Below are 23,891 nucleotides of genomic sequence, written 5' to 3'. Positions count from 1 at the left end.
ATAAACGAGGTCAGGCGAAATGTGTGAATAACATGTCAAACAATTACGTAATTCTATTCCGGTGATGTAAAATTGATTTCCGATTATTGACGATTCAGATAAGTGGACGGTAACATTTACTCATCTGGAATCATTTCCTCCTTGTAGCAGGTCGTTGGTTTATGGACTTGCGTTTCAGTGGTTAGTCGACCACTCTGAAGTACCTTAATTTCTCTGATCTCTTAGCAAAGCGAATGGTAATTATTTTAAGTTTTCGGTAAGTTACAGACTTTGGTCTCGCATTCGATGACTATTAACTAAAAATTGATTTAAAAATTTTATAGTTTCACAAGTTACCAAGCATAACCAAAGATGATCTAGGACTGAAACAGATTTGCAGTATCTGTAACTAATTCAACAGAAGAATATGCTGAAGAGTAATTTATGTAAAATCAAACACTGATACAAGAAAAAGAGATGTGAAATGTAACAGCGAGTGTATTCATTGTTTCTAATTTATTTTATTTACTTGATACTAGTGTATCTCGTCGCTGCATCGGTAAGCTAAAATAAGTAAAGCAAGACATAGGACTAAAGACTTTTCCAGGCTAATTCCGATATTTACATTTGATTACAGTTTCTACTTTCTTCTCGCATAAACTCGATTGTCACTCAAAGCCATTACTAGTGAAACGTGAAATATGCAAGGCGCGCTAAGTGTTTCAGCAAGAAATCAACCTTGCAGGTCATCCAATTAGATCCGTCTGACTGTCGCGCGTTTGCTTATGGATTAACGGCAATGCATTCGAGCAACAGTTGGAGTAGACCGTTTTGCATACTCAATGATTTACGATACGTATTCTAATCTCGTTGCATAACGATAACCTTGTACTTTGTAACATTTATGAATACGATTCGTACCTATATCGGATGCCAATAATCGTAAACTGTTAATCCTCTAACATATTTTACGTGATTTATTAACAAAAGAAATTGAAAAAATCGCCAGGAAGACCCAGAATAATTAATATAGATTACAATCAGCTTAAATTATTTATATGCTAACTAATTTGTGCGCCTATTTCCGGATCTGATATTAATACGATGCTTTATACGAAAATGTATTCAGTGAATTACCATGGCAAACGCTGATGCACTCACGCAGAAAATTGTAAATATGGAAATTCGACTGAATAGATCCATGATCGAGTACTTAACATTAAGTTCGAAAATAGATGTACATAAGCATCGATTTTAGCATCAATATAAAATTAAATTAAACCATTAAATAAGTTCAATACCTCATTTTAATATTTATATACATCACTAAATGTATTATTAAAAGAGTAAGGTATATTCATATTGGAAAGCTCATATACTCAACCCGATACCTTATAAATGAAATAAAATTGAAAATTCATGAAACCTAATTTAATTTACATTTAGTAATTAACTATTCAATCTTAAAATTACCTAGCTCTAGTAACGTAACTCGATACATGATATTAAAATTAAACTAAACTTGATTTCAATTTAAAAATTAAGTGTACATTATACCTAAAATAATGCCATTAATTGTAAAATTTAGAGCTCAACTAATCGAGCCAACATCCACAGACTTCTCTAACCTCAAAATTAACCCTAACCTATTTTCTTCTGTAACCACGTGGGGATTTCGCTACTCTCACCATAAGAAGATTCTCCATCGGCTAACTTCCTCATAAATCCTCGTCTAGTCGACCCATTCATACAAATGAATCTCTGACCCAACATTAGCTATCCCTTATTTAATGCACAGATCTACTAAGAAGCTTCATTCACGAGTCCATCAACAGAACTTGAATGAAACGCACGTGCACTTCTTGCTATTTTCCCTTTCATTTTCTGTCTTTTTCTTTTATTATTTATTGCAGTATCAAAAACAACTATGCTACGGAGTGAAAAATGTGATTTTATTCCATTTTGATCAATTGGAAGAAAGAACTTTCCGGCAACGAGTAGTGAATATTAATGAAGACGATTAGTAACAAGTTCGATGAGAAGGAACATTCGATCGAATCGCGTTAATTATCAAGGATTCGATAATTACTAGCTGGGACCATGTTAACGAGAACCATTGGCGATGGTTACGGTCCAGTCTCATCGATTTTCAAATTGTACTTCTTATCCGAAAACATGAATGAAAACTATAGAACTGCCGTTTAATGATTACTGCAAGTTAATTGGAATGTTGAATCGCATCGGAAATGGAAAATTGGACATACACAAACGGAGCCCAAATCTTCAAACTCGATTTTCTCGGGAAAGAAGTCCCGAGCATGAAGAAAGCTTATTTTACAAAGAATTACCTTCTTATCAGTTATGCCACGATTTTACAAACACTCTGCATAACATCTAAATCAGGTGATTACATCATCGCAAAAAGTGAAAATGGAAGTGGCACAACGTGCGTTGAAGATGAATGAAAATGCATATGCATCGTCATGTCAAGTGCTCAATGAATGTCGTAACGCTTATTGTTAGACGATAAAGCAACTGTGAAGTTTCTAGATCGACAATAAGGCTATACCCAGCGATGAGCTAAGTGATGACGTGCACAGGGGTATTGTAAATAGGGAACTCATCATTTTAAGGGCTTATAGCAATCACAGAGGAGAGTAAAGATGTCCAACGTAGATACTAAAATTAAGACTTTCAACGAAATATTTATTGTTCTTATCTACGAATATTCGATACCTGAGTGAGCAAAAATATAGGAAATGATTTAGAAATTCGTTCAAAATTGTCAACGCAGGATTATTACTAGACTGAGGATCTTCATGTACATAAAATATGTTGATAGATGCAAATAAGCTACGTGATACATGAAAATATGGTATAATGTTAGCTTCGTTGATCTATTGCAATAAATTTCCTTTTCGTGTTTTTCACACCACATAGATGCTTACAAAATTTCCTTGTTGATTTAATATTTTTATAGTACGCGTTATATCGATACTACGAATACTTCGCTACCTCGAACTGTATTAAATTGCCCCGCGATGAGGAATATATCCAAGAATATCACAGCTGCATTTCTTATCATTTCCTAGAGAATGATTTGTTATTGACATTTTTACATACATTATACGTGTTTCCATATGTTATTGAATCGATTGATCTCATCGCCAATAAATATCTGCAAAACGTATGAAATATGGAAAATATACAAAAGAAATGGTGTATTTTTAAAATTCCCTAGTCATAAAACACGTATCCATGAAGATACCATAGTTTTATCTGTTTTCAATAAAAATAGACGTTCGCATGAACATCCGCTGTTTGATTATTACTAATATCTAATAGATGAAGATAGATAAATCTACCGTGCAAATTTGATGCAAATCTAGCTTGCCATAATCATAGTGAATGATGTGTTTTCTTTCTATTCGTTCTCAGAATTATGAGAGATGAATAGAAGATAATTTTCAAGTGTCTCTGCAAAATGACATCTACATTCAAAGCTTCGCGGAGGAGCTTACTTACGGTATCGAATATTCGTAGATAAGAAGAGACGATTTTTCGTCGAAAGGATTGACTTTGGGACCTACGTTGATTAAATATATCGCCGAACACGTGTACAGAAAGAGCCGTTTCAATCTATAAATGCAATTATCTCTCGCATTGTTCGCTGCTCCAAAAATGTTTTAATAGAACTCGTTTCGTTTCAAGAGAGAAGTAATCGAATGCAATTAGCTTCCTTGTAGATTGTCGCGTTCGGAACATACGAATGTCAGCAATTTTTCTTCACGCAATCTTATATTTCTATTCTTTCTTACATGAATGTATCAGTCCACGTGTGTACCGGTAATTATGAAAGTAGGCTGTATCGAAAATTCAAGAGGACCGACTTTGTCGTTTATCGTGGATTGCATTCATTCGCACCTCGATAAAATGAAACTATTTTTCGCAAAACAGCGAAGAACTGAACCGCTGAATCGAGTTTGTAGCTTCGTCGTAATTCATTTTTCGAATTTATAATATATTTAAAGAGCGAAACTTTAAATATTCCGAAATTAGATATACAGGACTATGACTTAGTTATACCCGTATACCTATGACTTGGGTTACTCTCATAATCACCGGCACATATGTCAAAAAATCGACAATTTTTTAAATATTTTAATTCCAATATCGATTTCAATAATAAGTGGTATTTTTACTTAGAAAAAAATGTAAAATAATACGAAGAATTCAACGACCCAATGAGCGCGTAAGATGATATCAAAAGGCACATTTAAAAATGCATTAATGTTCAGGAAACGTGTTCGAGCACTTGAAAAAATATTAGTACATCGGAAAGATGTTGTTCGACATTTGGTAACTGTCATGCGAGATCACGGCGCACACATGAGATATCTACAAATGTTACTCCATCAAATAAAATGTTAATTTTCGTTTCGTCGCGATATTTTCCAATAAAATAGGACAACGCATAACGTCGTCCTCTATCACTCTGCAAGCAAAAATATTATAAAAATATCGTGCTATTGAAAATCAAATAAATTGGTTCTGATCCCTTAATTTATGTAAAATTATTAGCTCGCCACGATATTAATCGAAGATGACAATACAGTTAAAAATTTTAATCAAAAACCTATACAAATTAAAATGACTATAGCAATTCGATAGGTTCTGATCCCTTCGTTTATATAAAATTATTAGCTCGCCACGATATTAATCGAAAATGTCAATACAATTAAAAATTTTAATCAAAATATACATGCTTTAATAATACGGATTTGCAACATTGAAATTAAAATATTTTCTAAATCAACGACCTTTTTGCAAATTAATATTTTGTTCAAAAAGACGCGACTCTATTTAGAACTCTATCCTTCATACCTTCATTTCGCGTTGGGATCTAGTAAAATTAGTTACACTGAATTATTTCTTTGATGGAGCTGTACAAGCCTTACTTAAAACATTTTTAGAACGACAATCGATGTCGAAGATATTTCCATTTACAAATTGAAATAGACTTTCTGTGTGTTTATAGTACCAATCTTACCATACTGCAACTTTGAAATAATTCAAAAATAAGATTTGGAAATACAGACACGCGAGTATGTGATACTCGAGTCGTGTCGTTATGGTGGGCTAATTCTTTAACTCTTTTTAGTGAAATAACGAAATTCAATATGTGCGTTCTAGTCTGATACGAAGCATCGACACTCTGTTGTCCTAGTTAAACGATAAGTGACAAGTAACCAACGAGCAAATATGCAAATTATTCGCGCAGGATAATGAACGAGCGAACTGAGCGTTTCGAAAGTGTCAAGACTAGAAGATGACAAAAGGAGAGAATTTAATTGTTATAGAGCTGTCTTTGATACCGTTGAAAATAGATTAGTATCAAGTCGCCTGGTTTGAAGGCCAGCTTTATCTCGATTGTTCCAGTTTGAGTCGAAAAAGTCGACTAGTTTTATCGAACAGGCCCACAATCTTGGTTATCGGAGTAAACGAAATAATATTTTTGCAAACAAACCAAAGAATATATATACTTAATATAATTTACTTAATATAACTTAAATACAATTCGTAGCAGCTAGATGTGCTTGTGGTTACATAGATTTTTAAGTATATATGTGTTGAGTGGAACAAGTATGCACGGGATTCCAATATGGAATGAATTCAGGTTATTATAATAAATGAGTATACGTGCAATGATCGAGGTGTATGTCAATGTAATGTATGAAAAAGAAAGAAAAAAAGTGAGTGATTTCGGATACGTTAGTTGCAATTGAGTTATAATAGTGAGAAGTCCTGTGATAGAGTAATTGTGAGAAATTAATTATATTTAAACGTAACATTTGTGTTTTATAATCTTTCTAATTAAATAAAGAATTGTTCTTGTTATTAAATTTCATCCACCACTAACACTAGATCCATTGAGGGATTTTAAGTCAAGTCTCCTATAACGCTGAGCGAAAATTGTGACAGCTTTCTTATAACGCAATTGAGTTTAGAATTCAAATAAAGAAGGGTTAGACTGCAAATATTTGACAGTGACGATGAATAATAAAACAATCTAATTATGGTGTCCTCGATGTACAAACCACATGATAAGAATTTTTGAATTCTGATCAAACCGAGGCGATTTTATGAGTGTTTGAGAACAAAACATTTGTTTCAGAAATAAATATAAATACGAAGAAATATGGAATAACATTGATAGATAAGAGAACTTACGAGAGAAAAGATTTTAATAAGGACTTTGATAATTATATGAAACAAAGTAATAAACCATCCAATTTTAACACGTTAGAATCCTATTTTAAACTAGGCTGCGTCACTAATATGTATCAAATTAAGTTTCCTCGTTGCAAACAATTTTTTAGTTTATAATTTTGTTATACGAACTATGTATCATATTCGACAAACCTAAATTCGAATAGGTAAAAATCTACATATTCGTTGCCATTTCTATTATAAAATTTTATTTATTAACCGTGTCAATCGCAACTTGATACTTTGGGAATGCAATTTTTATATAGGTCTGATTTATGTGCAATTTATTTATTTCTGAAATTCCCTATAACGAGGTACGAATTCGTTCAATTTGTATTATTTCTGAGTATTTCTGAGAACTTATGATAGAAAAGATTTTAATAAGGGCTTTGATAGGCGTCCAAAAAATAATTATATGAAACAAAGTAATAAACCGTCCAATTTTAACACGTTAGAATCCTATTTTAAACTAGGCTGCGTCACTAATATGTATCAAATTAATTTTTCTCGTTGCAAACAATTTTTTAGTTCATAATTTTGTTATATGAACTATGTATTATATTCGACAAACCTAAATTCGAATAGGTAAAAATCTACATATTCGTTGCCATTTCTATTATAAAATTTTATTTATTAACCGTGTCAATCGCAACTTGATACTTTGGGAATGCAATTTTTATATAGGTCTGATTTATGTGCAATTTATTTATTTCTGAAATTCCCTATAACGAGGTACGAATTCGTTCAATTTGTATTATTTCTGAGTATTTCTGAGAACTTATGATAGAAAAGATTTTAATAAGGGCTTTGATAGGCGTCCAAAAAATAATTATATGAAACAAAGTAATAAACCGTCCAATTTTAACACGTTAGAATCCTATTTTAAACTAGGCTGCGTCACTAATATGTATCAAATTAATTTTTCTCGTTGCAAACAATTTTTTAGTTTATAATTTTGTTACACTAACTATGTATTATATTCGACAAACCTAAATTCGAATATGTAAAAATCTACATATTCGTTGCCATTTCTATTATAAAATTTTATTTATTAATTTTATTATTATTATTACGAATTTGTTCAATTTGTATTATTTCTGAATTTCTTATAGCACGGTTCCGATATAACGCGGTATAAATTAATCTGAATTATTTTATTACTATGTTTCATAATTTCATAATTCGGTTTGCATAGAACGCATTTCCCGATGTCAATTAATTCCGATTTTCTTACAATTCCATATGACGTGGTACGAATTAATCGCGTTACAGGAAACTTGTATCCTTAAGAAAATTTTTGTAAACGGGGACGTGGAATTTTTTGGTAATGATCGAAATAAATTCGAACAGTTTCTGGTCGCGTGAACGAATTGATCCAGTCTAGCTACGTGGTTCCTGCATGGTTCATCGAGCCTCAAAGGTCTGATTTATGGCAGCTGATAAACGAGAATTTATTGATACCATGGTTTTCTCGAAAAAGGCGGTGATTTCTGCGTGCATGGACTTTAGGAACTTTATCGAGAGAGATATTCCTTGCCGTTAGGTGAAAAATTAGTCAGCGGAGTTTCCGCGATCGAATCGTAGGAAATTTCTTATCAAATTCGCTTTCTATCGCGATCGTAAATTCCGCTAAAAATTTACTATACGTTGAAACTAAATTTCCAAATTTTTCGAATTAATTGACGAATTTGGACGATCCAAATGCTAACTTTTAATATTATGAGGAAATGTACTCCTAGTATATTCTTATTAAATTCTACTGCTCCTTTAAATGCTAGATATTCGAAACTTAGATAAAAATTCTGTTGTAAGAATTACATATATGAAAATATCGTCATTGTACAGTTTAACATATTAGTATATGCGGAAGAGGAACCTATTTTAATAAAAATATCATTATTCTAAGAACATTTTCTGCGCACAATGCAGTATTTACGATGACTATCGCGACGAGGGGACTATTTGCTTATAGTTTTTACATTTTAGCAATAGTAGAAAGAATACTATTAGGGACATGCATACTTACTTGAGCTACTACTTTATCATTCTATTATTGAGTAAGTCAGATAAAGCACGTATTTTCATTTCACGTATGTCCATGACCCATAATACCCGTGACACTTTTATTAGATGTAAGTAACGCATAAATATATGACTATTCATTACATTGTTGCGATAGCAATTGGTCATTGGTATCGAGAAAAATTCGAAAAATTCGATTACAAATGCGGTATTGTCGAAATTATTGCTATTAACAAATGTTAATCATCGTCCAAGGGTTCAATACACCTCTGACAGTGAGTTCAGTCAATGATGTCACAATGCAATGTTCTAAGGAGCTCTGTCAAGTAAACGAAAGGTTAGGTTATGTTAGGTTAGGTTAGGTACAGTTCAGTTCAGTTCTTAGGAGTCAGGTGATTATGCGAATTCTATTCGCTCTAACGAATTATAATTCTTATATAGAAAAAGCCCTAAGAATCCTTCTTTCCAAGAGGATCTTAGTCCATGGAGTATCAAATAATCCAATCGCATTCTATAATTCTATAATTACAAGAAAAGTTCTATTCTATAATTAGAAGGAAAGTTCGTACACTCGGGTTTGCGAGAAATATCGCACTAATGGTTGTTCATTTTAGGAAAAAATTATGAGAAGATTGATATAACTGGAAGACGTGTCCAGATTTTGCAATCCCACGGATCCTTCAGAGATAACATTGTTCTGACACAACCTAATCGTGGATTCACGATGATTTAAAGATCAGATAAAGCTAGATAATTTTAGACACGGTTGGTCTAGCTATTTTCACTATTATTCGATTTTTAAATCACGAAAGTTATTTTCTTTGATCGATAAGTTAGGAATCTTAAGAATAACTTGCTTAAGAATAAAATAGTTTCTAAATAGCAAAACAATTACTATGTAACCGTTAGGGTTGGTACCTGCTCTAATTTGATGTGACTATGATGAAGCATAAGATCATTACGTATCATTTCATTTGAAATTTAATGACAAATCACGTTTGTCACGATATACTAATTTATCCTAAGATATTCTAGTATGCAAATATATTCATGTAGAGAATACACAGAGTTTAATGTATTTCATAGCTTTTATTTTATATTCCTATTGTTATTAGTTTAGTGTTGCTTTATTAATTAATATTTATAATTGATATTTATTAAACCTACATCCTGTCGTTATTTCTTGCATATCGCGTTTCTTACTAGTTGTCAGAATATATTACGTACTATAACAGGTCTATAGCCCTGAATAAATAGACAAGCGCTATTAAGAAGAAAGAAATCGAGATATTTTTGATCGGCGAACCGAGTCCATATATCACTTATTTAAACTACTAAACCTATATCGGCACAGAACTAGCCTGAAAAGAAAATATTAAATCAAGTGGCAACTCTAAATTCCATAGTTATAACAACGTTCACAATCTATTCTGCAAATATGGGGAAAATAGAGCAGCAATAGGTGTCGATAAGTCTCACTGATAAGTGTTACGACGTCGTCGCTACAGTCTCCGTTATAATTTTCCTCCGATCGTACTTGTAGAACAACCATTGATAGGAAACCTAACCTAAATTAACAAGAGAATACATTACTACGAATCGAATCTACGGACAATTCGCATCATGATGTAGAATTCGCGAAGAATAACGTCTGAACGCTATGATTTCGTGAAACGCGTTCGCACGAACGTCTAATCAGGGATGCTCAAAAGACCAAAATTGTGAATGGCGACTGATTAGGATTGGGAGTAGCTGTTGTTTCACGAAAGCCGCGTGATTGGCGCTAAAGTGGGTCTGAACATCCTTTTCGACTCGCGAAAAGGGGAATGGATAATCGACCAGACACGAAGAATCGAAGAGTTGGTGAAGTAGCATCTAAATCCAGAAATAGAAGTTAGTGTTTACCTTCGATAGTGCCATGTATCATATTTTTCAACAACTTACTTCGTACGAACTGAACGCAGACCGAACATAACCTCAAAATCCATGTGGACTAACGTACCTTTCGATCGATCAATTCAACTACAAAACAGCAAACGTGAATCCAAGTAACCTATCACGTAACGTCACATTCTCCCAATATAAGTTTAATATTTAGTAATAAATTTTCGAACTTTGAATTCATTCGACCATAACCTTTCTTTCCTCGCACGATTAATTCTTAACGTACTGTCAGTCAATCATCGAGGTTAGTATTAAACTTCAATGGTGCCATGTATCATATTTTTCAACGACTTCGTGCGAACTGAACGCAGATCGAACATAACCTCAAAATCCCTAACGGATTAATGTATCTTTCGATCGATCAATTCCACTACAAAACAGTAAACGGGAATCTGAGTAACCTATCACGTAACGTCACATTCTCCTAATATAAGTTTAATATGTAGTAATAAATTTTCGAAATTTGAATTAATTCGACCATAACCTTTCTTTCCACGCACGCTAAATTCCTATCTTATTGTCAGTCGACCATCGTTAAACTAAGCAACTTCTTCGAATTGCATAGTTCCTAAAATTTCACTAGACGGAGATAACCCATCGTTTAGAACCTATCCGTGGCGCTAAACGCGCTAACGTATTCAGAGGGAAGGGAGAAACTACTTACATTCGCATGCCAACAGAAGAGATAACAGCGTCGGTGCAGAACGCATTACGCTGCGGATTCTTTCACTCGATCGCGTGAGGGAACCACGTCAACAGCACGTGTGCGACGCGTTCAATTCCTTCTCCCTCTGGCGCCCCGTTCCGTAATTAACGACGATACCGGTGGACTCGTTATTTTTAATTCCCGCAGCCGCGTTCTAATTAAGATAAATCGGATCGAGTCGCGCGACGTCGCGACTCGTTTCCAACCTGGAGTGCGTTTCCGGGCCCTTTTTTCCACTCAAGTTGTCACCACTGACCCGACGACGAAACGGATATCGCGATACGATTCAAATGGAGCGTATCTGTACAGCGAACGCAGCGCCACGGGATTAATTACGGGGGTCTTGTGAACTATAGGTAAAAAGGAAGTACTACCCGGTTAATTTTTTCCGCAGAAACCATAAGAGTCATTAATGCAGTATTTTTCTCATCCGTTGACACATGTTTCGAGAGTATTCCAAATTTTTTTCAATAAAAAATAATAACATTTGTAAAAGTTATTAAAACATATGTACAAGCTGATTTAACAAAACATGCCTAGCATGATAACACGATTGCGACTCTTCTGGTTATCCAAAACAAAGAAATTGAGAAGCATTCTGCTCAGTAAGGACAGAAGTATAGTTGCAACTATAAAAATATAAAAAATCTGCAGATTTAACAAAATGGCGGTTCTCTAAAGTTGAAATATCGATTTTCCTTTGTTTCCTTGTCACTTAAACTTTGGAAAAACGTAGTGAATCAAATTATATTTCGATTATTTCTATTTCGATGATAGAGAGACGTCTGCTGAAGATACTTTCCAAATTTGAAGTCAATCGGTCGACTATAATTCGAGTTATCGCGTCAAAATGCTTAAAAAGTAGGGTTTCAACTTTAATATTTCGATATTTATTTAATATTTCACATATTACGATTCCTGGGCGAATAACCAACTTATAACGAATCTCTCCTTTGTTTATAGGCCACCATAGACACAAAGAGCATGACACCAAAGTTCTCTGGTAACAATAATCCTTAAATATCGATCCACTTATCCAAGTAATAATTTTCGTGTGCCAATTTTGCGAATTTCGTTAAATATTTTCGTTGCATATTTTCTGAGATCCAAACATCGAGAAAATGAAAAATAAATGGATTTTTCTGGCCCCCCCAGACCAGAGAAGACAATTACTCAACAGCTATAAACGTTTATGCGATGGGCAAGCATATGGTTTCAGCTTTTTAACACCGGTATGACGTAAGGTGTGCTAAAAATGCGAAAATCCGGAGGTTGGTTCCAACGATAACATGCATCCCATGTAAACTGTAGACGGTCATAAATCCCGCAAATCGCGATTCGTTTCAAAGAGAATATTCTTTTCCAGCTGCTTTTAACTAGACTTTCACGGGGGCCGGTTTTGTTTAAAGTGCTGGTCGCTATAAAACTACTACTGCTTGGCTGTAAACATGCTAGAAACGTTTCATAGAAACGATGAAATATTTGACCATCCAATGGATCTTTGACAGTTATGTAATCGAATATTTCTGGACACGAATTGCCTCGTCTTATGGAGTTTAATTTTAAAAAGAGATCAAGAGTAAACGCGTGTTTATGCATTCTTGTGTGAGTCACGGACAGAAAGGTATGATGTAGAGCATACTGAAGCTGCAGAACAATTTTCCTCGATACCTCGAATGATCTAATAACCATAATAACCTAACTCGACCTTCTTTCCGTTCGATTACTTTGTCTTAAATATCAGCCATAATGTAACAATACAATATCTCTGGCTTATGGTCTAAGTATTTCAACTAATATTTTCATCGCAATTCCATATTTTAACCCAAAAATGATCACAAGGAGTTTTATTTACTTTGTCAAATGAGTTCTAAATAGTATCAAGAAGTTATAGCCCATTTAGAAAGAAGCGCCAGGGTCTGAGAGATAAGTCGCGTTTTTGAAATTGGAATTAAGCGATAACATAAGAACTAATTAACTAATCAACTTCGGACAAAGCACGTTTAATTCAGTACATATTTCTCTAGAAATTATACCACTAACCTGTTTTTTAATTGCATTTATAATATTTTTTTATCAATATAAATTCCATTTATTTACCGAAAAAGGTTAATCTATCCTTCAATATACCTCAACTCGTCGAATTTTCCATATTTTCTTTTTCAAAAAGATATAATTCCAGTGCAAACTCTTCAGCTTTAAGAAAATTTTTCATTTCTTAGAATCTGATGATTTTTACACGTACAACACGTCATGCCAATAATGATTACATCGTCAGAAAGGGTTACAAATATTGCATTAAATTTGCAATAAAATTTACAATGAAAAACCTAAACAAAAACGATATTTTTTTGTACTTTATGAATATCCTTTTACACCTTAAAAAGCCCAAGCTGATATTATTAATTTCTTTGTAAGCTATGCTTTCAGGAATGCTCCAGCATTTTGTAAGTTTGTCTCTTATAGAGTTAATAATTTGTTTTCTCGACAAAAATTATATAAAAATTTTATTATATAAATATTATGTAAACATTATTATATAAATATTATATAAAAGTTTTCACTGCTTTTACACGAGAATCCCCCCTTAATTTGTCTTTTTTTAATAACCAGGAGAGCCACAATTATGTCAACGTGTCAGATATGTCTTTTAAAGCACCTGGAAGATATGTTCCCATATCTTGCATAATTATTATAATTTCCAATTTTAAAAAAAATTTGCAATACTCTCAAAATATATATCAACGTGTAACAAAAAGCTGCATTTAAAACACTTATGGTTTCTTAAAAAAACAATTACTGCAGAAATCCTTTTTTTCTTACCTTTAGATAAGACCTTTTCGACCTCCTTATGGGATCGAATACTATAGCTTCCAATCATTCGACTTTTACAATTATCCATCTGAATAACTTCATCAACCTAACCTAACCTAACCTAACCTAAGTTTATTCTTATAAAACCAAAAAACAAAGTGTCAATTAACCCTTTGCACTGGGCGATTTCTTCACCACAGAAAGATAGTAATTGCCATAAAGTCTAGGATATTTTTAATAAAACGGTAAATAAGAAATCGTATGCAAATTAAGACGTGGAGTTATTTCACCTCGACATTCCTCGCATCCTTGAGTAATTTTAGACTTGGTATATTAATTAAGATCGATCTCTAGAATACGATTAAATGGCGACTGAGTGGCGCCTCTGGAGTGCAAAGGGCTAAATATAGCAGACGAATAGATTCGCTTAAGAAAAATTTCCGAAAAATAACATATCACAAACTCATCGTTCCTAACCTTGTCACCCTATAAACATACCGTTCCTTTCATCAAATGTAAAAAGAAGGATCCGGACACACAGCGTCTGGCGGGATTTTAGGACCCAGCATTTTCGCGCTGCATTATTCAAGGCCCTATGAATTCGAGATACCTACGATCGAAGTCACGGAGCTTAGCCCTTTCGAGATTGCCGTGACAAAACGCGCGCGTGCTAAGGAAGAAAATTCCGGACAACAATAAGCCGCAGATCGTAGCAGTGAATCGGATAGCAGCCGAGCCCCGGCTGCACCTGATCTCGAATTTAAGATGCATCCACGATCTCCTGCGAACAACATAAAACTCAAGTCCCCCGGCGAAGTGCCACGAAACAAATTCTGCACAATCGTACGAAACCGTACGTGGAAATAACAAATTCATAAATTTCGCCGAGCAACGTGTGCATGTCAGTACGATACAGATGAGGCTACAGTTAGGTTAGGTTTCAGATTGACTTCCAAGAAACTCTTGCGATAGCAACGGACGTTAGGCTCCGATGTCAATTCGAGATTATATGCGTAACTGCCGCTCGATACTCGACCAAGGAAATCGATTGAAAACGGACAAACGGGAGAAAAATCTTGGGCAAGCAGCAGATCGATGTGGCAGAATTTGTATCGTCAATTTGTTTGGAACAGATAGTTTAACCGGGTTATCAAGCTCGTTATGAAAAGGTGATGCAATCACTTCGGCGTCTGTGATAAAATATTTTCAATATCAGGACGGGGATGCGCGATTCGATCGGCGTTCGTCAGATTGGCCCTATTAGACAATGAATTACTGGCCCCATTAGCAGGAAGACGATGCACGTGTTCGAACCAGGGCAACTGCTAATTATTTCTCGTTCGGGTGCGTCTATTATCTACAGCATTTATTAGTGTATCCTGCTCCTGAAGGTTATGCGATAAATCTCCTGATTGTCTCGTGTAGGAATCTCAGTTTGATAAATTACTAGAAAAATTACTAGAAATCAATTTGACGCGACACGAGCGACATCTACGATATCGAAATTTTTAATACACTCGGTTAGTTAAGATATCGTAAGTAGATTCACAAATATCCTTATGAACGAAGCAGCTACATCCAAACGAGCTATACTATTGCATGAAAATATTCAAACTTTACATGTACTGCTTTTAAAAATGATAAATTACTAGAAAAATTACTAGAAATCAATTTGACACGACACGAGCGACATCTACGATATCGAAATTTTTAATACACTCGGTTAGTTAGGTTATCGTAAGTAGATTCACAAAGATCCTTGTGAACGAAGTAACGTTATCTAAACAAGCTACACTGTTGTATAAAAATATTCGAACTTTACATGTACTGTTTTTAAAAACGATACATTACCAAACGATAAATTACTAGAAAAATTACTAGAAATCAATTTGACGCGACACGAGTGACATCTACGATATCGAAATTTTAAATACACGTGATTAGTTAGGTTATCGCAAGTAGATTCACAAAGATCCTTGTGAACGAAGTAACGTTATCTAAACGAGCTATACTATTGCATAAAAATATTCGAACTTTACATGTACTATTTTTAAAAATGATACATACGTGTTACACCAAAATATTTGAAACGGCAATGATATATACAGCAAGAAGGAGCTCTTAAAATTATACGAGTAAAGTTAGAAAATGATTCAACGATTGTGTATATAGTGTTTACGATACATTCATTACGAACACGTAATATCGATGTATCGTGAAAATATCGAATGAGAAACGTATAAAATTAATGAAAAGTATCACTAATTAGAAAATAGGAAAGTTCGATATGAGGTTAAGTCATCTTTTGTTGCATATGATAGCCTTAAGACGATTTTCTACTTAACTCACTAGCGCCACCACAGTCCATATCTCCTTTTCCTCCTTTTCCTCTATTGCATTTATCATGTAAAGATTTCACTTTGACGTACACACTTCGATCGATGCACGTACTAAATGTAAGCGTTCGAATACTTTTGTGTACGAGTGTATACCTTCTGGTACACGTTGGCAACATTGCTTTCTAGTCGCAAAGATAACACTGGTATATACCGTGCGACAAGTGGGTAAACTTAAACAAAGAGGTTATGTGTAAACTACGATCTGTACGCACAGTTCAGTGTCCCGAAAAGATTCTTCGTTGCGAACAATTAACTTGAACGACCAGAAATATTACGCACTCCTTCATTCTTCTTACCCTAAGTTCAGCTGGAAGGATTCAGGTTTAGGTTAAATCTGTGCTGATAATAACCGAAACTTAACCTCTAATTATGTCAAAACTCGCGATAATTTGAACTCTATCGGGTTAAACCTTTGCCGACTTTGGATACCTCTGCTATAATCGTGACTGGAATCCAATTAACAAGTATTTCAAGTTTATCGGGTTCCATTTAGGTAAAATTCCATCAGACCCTGCGTTTTTGGTAAAAAGCAACGATTTACAACTTTAAGTCGGACTAAAGTTCGCCCAGTGTCGGTTCTAGTTAAACATTCTGACGTTTGCGAATGAAGTTACAGTCCGCAAATCTCGCGAGTTGCAGATTATACAGAAGAAGGTCGAATGGACCAGTTGCAATACGTATCTGACCAGCTTCACTCTTCCTTTTCGTTCGAGCCCTTCTCGCAGACGGACACACGATGTTGGAAACCAGTTTCACCCGCCCACACGTTCCAGAACGCGAGTATTCTGACATCTCTCCTCTTTCTCCTCGTCGTGACATCGAATCTTAATACTCGACCGGACACGCGGTCTGAGACCTCTTTGTCCCCACCGTTCTTTACGACTCACGGCAGAGAAACAGGAATAAGCAAACCACCGTCTCCTCCGGGCAAGAAGGAATAATCGAAGGATCGTGATACGTCCTCCACCCGACTCGAATACATTCGAGTGTTCGATAAATTGAAGAATTTTTTCCAAAATTTATTTCCAAATGTTATCCTCGTCCCAATGTTATTCCACGAAACGCAGTACGACGGTGCCCACTTTGGCGTTAGGTTAGGTTAGGTCTATAGAACCGGAGTTCTGTCCAGTTCGGCGTCCATTACTGTCCCCGTCGTTTCTTGGAAATGGGGCCTTAGGATGAATTTCGAACGACTGAGACTATCGGACAAAACTTGACACCGATCTTTCACGACTGTATCGGGTGTTCATGTTCGTGCTTCCTCTTCTCGACGACTGTGTTCGAGAGCCGACTCCCCGCATAAGCGTCGCGATTGCGGACACTAAAGTGAGCACCACCACCGTGTATCAGGGTAAAAATGGCAGCGGAGAATTTCTGTAGCTCACAATCGAGACGAAGCTGGCAATTCGCCGAGAAATCCTTCGCGAGATCGACCCGCTACCATAAATTCCACGGAGCGGCTGGCAAATCCAGAAGAAATTCGAAAAACGGGCTGAAGCAACCAATGCGGAAACGAATCGATAAGGTGGGCCGGTGAAAGGGACGCGCAAACACGTTATTTACCAGTGCATGCGTACCAGATGCACCAAAGTCTCGGAGATCCTACCTGTCCGGGCGTCGAAGTTACTTCATTCGGGGCTGATAGACCCTGTATAGTTTACATCTATAAATTTTCCGTTCCTGCATATAGATTTTGTATTTTCAGCGAATCAAAAATGGAGGAAGAGTCATTTTGTTTATTGTGTTTTAAAATGATTGAAAAATAGAAATTATTAGATCGATCTTTTGGTATTTACGATACGAAAATTAATCTTCAAATCGCATATTTAAAAAATACTCGTTATTGAATTGAATAACAGGTTTAAAAAATAGTCATTACTCGAATTATCAAAATATTTAAGGAATAGTCGTTATTGGATTGATTTTTTGGTCTGAACGATTCGAAAATGATTTGCAACTACTATCATAGTACCTTTGCTCTCGTAAGTTGTTAATTAGATCTAAATAGCGTATTTAAAAAATACTCATTATTAAATTGATCAACATATTTAAAAAATAGTCATTATTGGATTGATCTTTTGATCTGAACGATTTGAAAATTGATCTGCAACTACCATAACAGTAGTATCTTTGGTTTATAAGTTGTTAATTAGATTTAAATCGCATATTTAAAAAATAGTCATTTCGAAATAGTCATTACTGGACTGTTCAACATATTTAAAAAATAGTCATTATTGGATTGATCTTTTGATCTGGACGATACAAAAATTGATCTTCAAATCGCATATTTAAAAAATAGTCATTATTGAATTGATCAATACATTTGAAACATAGTTATTACTGTATTGTTCAGGATATTTAAAAAATAGCCACTGTTGGATTGACCTTTTGGTTTGAACGATTCGAAAATTGATCTCCAACTACTATAATAGTATCTCTGCACTCATAAATTGGTAATTAAATTTAAATCGTATATTTAAAAAATAGTCATTATTGGGTTGTTCAACAAATTTAAGAAACAGTCATTACTGGACTGGTCGACACATTTCAAAAATAGTCATTACTGGATTGAGCTTTCGGTCTGAACGATTCGATAATTTATCTGTAACTACAATAACAGTATGATTTCTCTCATAACTCCTTAATTACATTTAAATTACATATTTAAAACATATTAAATCGAAAGAAAGCTTAGAATATTAATTTCATTTTCTTTTTACAGATTCATGTGAACACAGGGGAATTCAAATACAGCTATGGTCTTCGTAACACAGCAAGCTCTTAAAAGCAAGCAAAGATCGAAGGTTATACCTGAATGAAACCTGAGAAGATGAGGACCTAAGGGGTCTCGGTTAGGGCTGCACGAGGATACGCGATACCTTTGATTCGATCCTCGACTGTTATTGCTAATATTATCGCTATCAGTCTCATATGAATACTATATTACTAATATTAAACATCCTTTGTCCTTGTTCTTTGTTTCTTATTATAGCAGTTAATCACTGCTTTCTGAGTTTATGCGACCTCATATAATGCCTGCAATTTTTATTACTATAATTTGTCGTTATGCAAATCATCTCTTACCCTGCTTCTTTCATACTACAAATTTATTTTCTACATAGTAGTGCAATCTTTCGCTGCAAACGATCTTTCTATCATCGAAATTCATCATTTCTTCGCAAACTTCTCTTTGCTTTCACCACTAGAATTTGGTCTTTATAGTCTCTGCCAAAATGCACTGCAATTGCTTCCAATTTTCCAGATGCAATCTGTCAAGTGACCATTTCTCATCGTTAATTCAAAACGGACACTGTCTATACAAGTGTATAAAATGGATAAACAACTTAGAAACGACCAAGACAACGAACAATAACTGACTATAGTAACGTCGTTCGCGTCAAATACTTTGTCAAAGAATAATGAAGCATTCATAGAACTGAAGGCGTTGGAATTAATTAGAATTCACGTGTAAAAATGCGCATTCATTCGTGCTTCCACGAACCTTGACATAGCAGTACCTTCACACTCGAGTCAATCCTTCCTTAACTCTTTGCGGCACAGGATTTCGGACAATAAAATAGACCCGTGTTGCACAGAAATTTTATTGCGTTTTAAATGAAACGAAATTGGTATATTTTTACTAATAAAGGAATCGCGTAATGTAAAAACATAAAACCAGGAAAAATGATTGTCGCAATAAACTTTCCGCTTGCAACAATCGATGAACCTGTACTAGCACGTTGAATGTTGCCAACACGAGCGAATACATTTATAACATTTGTCGAAGGTATTACTAGCTGCTTTACGTAAATAAGACGAAATATAAACCTATGCGTATGCAGCTATTGCGATATTTCGAAGTGGGACTAAAAGTGTCCCACCATGTATTACGGTGCATCAAAATGGTGGGACACTCTTGCGGTGTTGCGAGCAGTGAAGGACGCAAACAAAGGAAATAGTACTAAGAATGTCGAGTCGGGTTCGACTCGGGCGTTCAGGGCGACATCTAGGATGCGGGCGAAAGAACAAAGGATAGCGCGATAGAATCGTTTTGACGGGATATCTATGACTGTATCGAGTGATCGAGAAAGAAAGCCTGTGTACGAAAAGAGAGAGTTTTGACTTCTGAATCCATTAACTGCCAAATTTCTTTTTCTGAAATTTTGGGCGAGTAAGTTATATATATGCACAAAAGGTTGTGTAACAGTATAATTATATTCAAATTATGTTTTATTTCGAAAATATTTGACATTTTTGAAAAAGTCCCCAAATGGGTATCGTTATAAAATGATCGATAAAATCATTTCAATAAAAATCAAAAGATCGAGTAAGCAACAAATCGTTACTATAACCTCTAAATTACGTATTTGTGTACGGCATTTCATTATAATATGAAAACCAAACCAAAAATATAATGCTTCATATATGACAATTCTGTTCCGTTCAACTTACACGAGAATTTCAAATTTGTTCGCTTGTTGTATAGAAACGAAGCACAGAATACACACCGTTTGCTACACACAATATTGACTGATATATATAGAATAAAACTAAACTGTCAGGCGTACCAAATATATTTTTGGTAAAAATCCAAAATCTCCAAATGGGTTAATGGGTTAAGTAAGGATGCGTCGTAGTCGAGACGTAGTGAATAAAGGATCGTGTGTTTGAGAGTCAGAGTTGAGAGAAACCTAGTGTAATATTGTAATTAAATAAATCTGTTTTGTTATTAAAAAGGAGTCATTGTTTATGAGACGCGCAGATCTCTGTCTGCATAGGATTAATCTAGTAATAATCCTACACTTTTAATCCCAGGGTGCTCCAAAGAGTTGATAGAGAATAGGACGATAATCCCCATTGCTCCTCGTAACTCTCACAAATGATGTGCACAAGTGCTGCATCACTCGATTTCCTTAATTTCGAAATTGATCAAATAAATTAAAATTACTCGATTAAAAAACGGATTTTTCGAAATATCCTGTTCCAGAAATTAAGAAAATAATGTTCTGCATACGACTACAGCATTATATAATATAACACTGTGAATGCTATTACTCGGTACTTCAATTTAAGAGCTGCCTATAACGTGCACAGAAGTTACCATGGCCCCCAAACTCACGTACATCGTGGCTACGATATATTTGGTGGGGAAAGCTAACAAACCAGCGATTATGAGGAGGCTGATAGCCAGACTAGGATTACGCGAAAAATCGATTAGAGAGCCGGCGGTCCAGTCTCGTTACAGGTCCCCTGATCAGACGAGAATACTTGCGACACCATAACTTTTCCATCGGATATAAAATCACGTGGTTCGATTACGAAAGCAACCTTGAAACGAAATAGATCGCTCCATACAAACGAGAATTCTCTTCACCTGTCTCGTCCCCAGCATAAAGACCGTCAGACGAGCAACAATGACGAGAGCGCCTCTTTAAGTGGAATCCAAGCAACTATTCGATTAATCGTTGCTAGACTAGTCGAGGTACAGTCTCCATCCATGATTGGCGCAATAATTAATGGGTGAACTCGTCTGGCTGACTTGTTGATATCAGAGTCTGATTGTATCTGGACTTTGCCACGGTAATTCCGATGACATCTCGATAATTCAGCATTGTCTATAGAAAAGCAAGAAATTGCACTTGAAACTGTAATTTAGACCTGAAAACGCGCAAATGGGTCAGCGTTCAGACGAAGTCAGTGATCACTCGAATCTTCGAGGAAACGTGATTCAATCGAAGATACCTGGTTGATTCCTGCGCTCGCGATTTGCTTGAACCATCCAGACGATACAGTTCCTCAAAGAGAAACTTGGTGATTCAAGTTTTGATCTATGTAAATGAAGGCTAGAGTTGTGGAAATAGGAAAAGTAGGTCAAAGACTCCAACGATCTAAGGATCTAGCCGACTGCGTGATATTACCTATAACTCCACGTTCGCTTGTATCTTTCATTTTCTATACCTGAATGACGATCCATGAACACCTATCATAGCAGTTCCTCTACTAAAAAGACGTCAAGTGATCCTGGAGGAACGTTTCTCGACTAAAAGTCCACTTGCCCCGGTAATTATGCTAGCAAGAGACGGTTTGATGATGAAAAACAGACCTCTGACTCAAGCTAACCAACAGAGAAATTCGCACTCGAGTGGAAAAAACTGCTGTTTTAATTGTTTCGTCGCCAGCTGATCGGATTAATTAAAACCAACGCAATTCGCGTCCTCCTTATTAGCTAGAGTGGTCGTTTAGGTAGCAGTTCGAGTGGTACTCGTCTATATTTACACATGATCTTTCAGCGACTGATAGCAGTCGTTCTTAGGAGCTAAACAGATTTTATTATCTATCGTCCTGCCGAGAATGATCCGTCACACATTGGAATCCACGCAAGACGCGCAGATTCAGCGAAAGAAATTGATTAAGAACTCACTTAGCTATCTAATGTAGGACTCGGTCCAGTCACACAAGCTTCTATCAATATTCTCCAACTTTCCAACGATCAGCTAACCGAGTAATTGCATTATTTATTCTCAATTCGATCATTCTAGCACCAACGAAGAATTCTAATTGCAAGCAGATGACGCGAATCCAAACAAAGAAGCCTAACAGTCTCCACACCTTCGCTGACATGTCCAGTCTAGGTCTAAGCAGTCTACAATCTGCCAAATACAAACGTTCCTGCAATTTTTCTCAGATCCTCTGAATAATATCGTTCCTTTCTTCGCGGAACAACGCTAATTAACTCTTTGGGGCACGCTAGGATTAAAAGTGTCCCCACTTTTTGATGCACCGTAGTGCATGGTGGGACATTTTTAGTCCCACCTCGAAATATCGCAATAGCTGCATGCGCATAGGTTTATATTTCGTCTTATTTACGTAAAGCCGTTGGTAATACTTTCGACAAATGTTATAAATGTATTCGCTCGTGTTGGCAACATTCAGCATGCCAGTACAGGTTCATCGATTGTTGCAAGCGGAAGGTTTATCGCGACAATCATTTTTCCTGGTTTTATGTTTTTACATTACGCGATTCCTTTATTAGTAAAAATATATCAATTTCGTTTCATTTAAAAGGCAATAAAATTTCTGTGCAACACGGGTCTATTTTATTATCCGAAATCCTGTGCCGCAAAGAGTTAATAGAACTCTTGCATCCAAGGCTACCAAACTGCGATGACTCGAGAGACTCGACGTGCAGCTAACGAAACACTGCAGAACAGAGAGATCGATTTCCATAATTTGAACCGGCCTTCGGAAAGCCTCCATTTCTTGTGGCATGATTCACGTGGAAAAGTGGTCAGTGAAATCGCTGGTGAATCGACTCGGTGTGAAGAAGTCGGTCCCTTCTGGCGATAAGGCACTCGAGCTTGCACTCGTCGCGAGGCACTTGAACGCCGGTACTCAGGGACAAGCAGCACTTGCACGCTTCTTCGAGAACTCGAAACGAGGCTGGCAATGAGAAATCGATCCCCGGCCGCACCGAAGCATCGTGTCCCCTCCACTTCAGCGACTTTAATGCGATTTCTGTGTGACATTGTAAATAACTAAATCGCGATGAAGACCTTGTACCCCGGCGAAGAAGGCTGAGTTCCCTAATCTTGGATTCTCTCGAGTGTTGGAAGGCTTTTCAGATTGCCGGGGATCTCCCGGCTGTTCCACATTGCATTCTATAGTTTAGAGTTTTTCTCTCAAGGATTCGCAATTTTATTCCCCGGCTCTTTGAGATAGAGGATCTTAGGATTTCGTCAAATTCGACCATTCTTACC

General features: G+C 35.7%; 1 protein-coding gene across 13 annotated transcripts in view; it reads right to left on the bottom strand.

The window, feature by feature from the left end:
• Positions 1 to 23,891, bottom strand: part of trol (terribly reduced optic lobes) — a 251,055-nt gene that overhangs the window by 218,122 nt on the left and 9,042 nt on the right. The window lies entirely within an intron of this gene.

This window comes from Eufriesea mexicana, unplaced genomic scaffold (assembly GCF_001483705.2).
Source record: "Eufriesea mexicana isolate 0111107269 unplaced genomic scaffold, ASM148370v2 scaffold14589, whole genome shotgun sequence".
NCBI classification, from domain to species: Eukaryota; Metazoa; Arthropoda; class Insecta; order Hymenoptera; family Apidae; genus Eufriesea; species Eufriesea mexicana.
The sequence above is the reverse complement of the archived record's forward strand: the minus strand, read 5'-3'. Positions and strand labels throughout refer to the sequence as shown.